The sequence below is a fragment of the Panicum virgatum genome, chromosome 9K (assembly GCF_016808335.1).
Source record: "Panicum virgatum strain AP13 chromosome 9K, P.virgatum_v5, whole genome shotgun sequence".
Classification (NCBI taxonomy): Eukaryota; Viridiplantae; Streptophyta; class Magnoliopsida; order Poales; family Poaceae; genus Panicum; species Panicum virgatum.
This window is the reverse complement of record NC_053144.1, coordinates 27,124,746-27,127,822: the sequence shown is the minus strand read 5'-3', so window position 1 is coordinate 27,127,822 and position 3,077 is coordinate 27,124,746.

Sequence of the window (3,077 nt, the reverse complement as noted above, 5' to 3'; positions counted from 1 at the left end):
AGGGGAACGGCCGAACGAGGCTGATTGATTGGGGAGCGCTCGGCGCTTGGGCCGCGGGACGGACGGATTTCTTAGGTGGGCTGCGGCCCACCCTCTAAATCTGCCCCTGCGCCTAGAGAAATTTGAAACGGGCAGTGAAAGGAGCAGATGAGTTCGTCCGTGCATTATGCTTGCACGTGCGTGCGGGATTCGACGAGCCGAGATGGAGATGCAGACGGACTTGTTTAAATTTTCTTTTCTTTTCCTTTTGTTGGTTTTGCGTGTTACCATTCGCTGTGATGCTGGGTGTGAGTTGTCTTCCTGTCTATGCATGTGGGCCCGGCTCTGAGCTAATGGTAGGAGCTTATGTTTGGTTGTCTGGAGTTTGTTCATTGAGTTGGTTGTGGGGGTATTTCTGAGGTGATTTGATGTTTGGTACTCTAGTCGTTCAGGGAGATGTTGATGATGTGAAGTGATAAAAAGGAATAAAATAAACAGATGTTTTGTAATCATGGGTGTGCATAGTGATTGTTTGTTGCCAACCAATCATGGACAATATTTTAAGAAAATCATCAAGCACAATTCTGTTACTTTTATAATATAAGCATAGACATATGGAGATTTTTTTTTAGGAGTAACAAACACTAGTTTTAGTTTTATAGAAAGTTTATCATTACTCTTAATAATAAATCTACGCAAGCCAAGTGAGGGTAGATCAGCTAAGGTCCTTATGGTGGAACCTGGCCACCCAGGTTCAAGCCTTAGTTGGGCATGTGTGCTCGCATTTTTCTGGATTTATTTTAAAATTTAAGCAGTTCCTTTCAGTGCTAGGCGATGTACAGATCGAAAATGAGGTGTTTAGTTGGCCATGTGTGCTTGCATTTTTTTGGATTTATTCTAGAATTTAAGCAGTTTCTTTCAGTGGTAGGCGATGTACCCATCGAAAGCGAGGCGTCTGTGGTGACTTTCTTCAATCTCAATGATATGTCGGCTCAAGAGGTAGGGTTGCATGTGTGTATTCATAGGAATAAGTGTGTGTATATGCGTGTATGTGACTGTCTGCATCTGTTCTATGTTTGGAAAAAAAACACGCATGCATGTAAACGGAAAATCAAACTACGCATCATGGTCGTGGACCTCTTGGGTATGTATAATGGAACTTTTTTCTTCAAAATGACTTTCATAATGGAGTTCATCATTTATTTATTCGATCATCATATAAAAAGAAAACAAATCATAAGCTTGTACCACTTATTTTTGGAGCCTTATATGAGTATCACTGGCCGAAGGCCTCAAGAAAAGCACCACATCATCTGCATATAAGGAGATCCTATGTTGCAATGGCCTTCTGGCAAGTGGTTGTAACAAATGCTCATTAGCTTTCATTATTAAATGAAAGCACATCCATGACTAGGATGAACAGCATGGGTGACAAGGGTCCCCCTGTCTTAGGCCACGCTGATGGTGAATCCTTTCTCCTGGAGAGCCATTAAGTAGTACCTTATGATATCACACAAAATTGGTCCAAAATCCAACTGTTTCAATACTTCTAAGAGGAAAGGCCATGAAACCGAGTCAAAAGCTTTGTTAATGTCCAATTTGAGAAGAATACGAGCCTATTTCTGTTGGTGCAGGAATTTTGTAGTATGATGGACCAACATAAAGTTGTCTAGAATGAAGCGACCCTCGATGAAAGTGCTTTGGTTGGGAGAAATCAGCTGATTTAGAGAACCAGCGAGTCTGTTGGCAAGAATTTTTATTACAAGTTTGGCAAAAGAGTGCACCAAACTGATGGCCCTGAAATCCTTGATGTTAGAGGCATCCTCTTTCTTAGGTAAGAGAGTGACATAGGCTGAGTTTAGGAGCTCAAAATTAGCAATTTTTTTGTTCCAAACAGCTAAAATTGCAGCCATTATGTCCTGCTTTATAATTTGCCAACACACTTTGTAAAATTTGCTTGTAAAACCATCGGGACCAGGACCTTTGTCAGAAGGCATGACCTGATTGTTTTCCAAACTTCTTCTTCTGAAATAGGTGCTTCAAGGTCATGGAGGGCAATACTTGACATGCCTAGCTCAGGAAGATTAATTGTCACTTCTCTGTCAATACTCTTGCCCAGCAGGATGCTATAGAACTCAAAGATGTTCCGCTCCTTCTCGTCATGTTTGATGAGAATTGTCCCATCGACAGTGGTGAGCTTAGCAATGAAATTTTTCCTTTTACGGTGACGAGCCTATGCATGAAACAAGGCAATATTGGTGTCGCCTTCCTTAAGCCAACTGGTGCGAGATCTACTTCTTGCGATGGTGTGCTGCACTGATGCAAGAGCCAAACAATGTGGCTTGAGTTTGTTCCTCAGCCACAATTCAAGACTAGATAAACCACGAGAATCTTGTGCTATTTTCAATTGATGGAGGACTTCCCTAGCTAGTGCTGGTTGTGAATTAACGTGGCCAACTTTCTTTTGGCTCCAGCTCTGAAGATTTGTTACCGTTGCTCTGAATTTTCTTGCTAGGGTGTCAAAGGGGCAGTGAGAAGTTCGTTCAGATGTCCAAGCCGCTGCAACTACTTCTTGGAAGCCTTCCAGACTGGTCCAAAAAGCTTCAAAATGAAATTTAGCCTTTCCGGGGTGGACATCATTCAAGCCAAGAAGAAGAGGGCAATGGTCTGATCCATCTGTAGCACAACTTTGCAGCGGGCAGTTAGGAAATAGCTGCTCCCAATCGTATAGCTCATTAATATTTTTTGAATTCATATACATCTCAAATTTGGACACAATCTCATATGTTACCTTCCAACTGCAAAATAAGAAGTTATTTTTGCGATTGTTATGCCAAATCATTTTGTTAACTTTTGTACTTAGGTGTAAGTAACTAAGTGATATATTAAAGATCTAAGAAATAGTACCTAACTCGCCAAAATTTGTTGCTAGTTCATTCTATACTTTTGAAATATTTTAAAAACAAAAAAAAATACCATTCTAGTGTCTGCTCTATGATTTTCTTAATTTTGTATTGTACATAATTTAGAGCATTACTTCTTTTATAATTATTAGTTCTATTTTGAAATTAACAATGAGATAAGTGCTCCAAAGAATT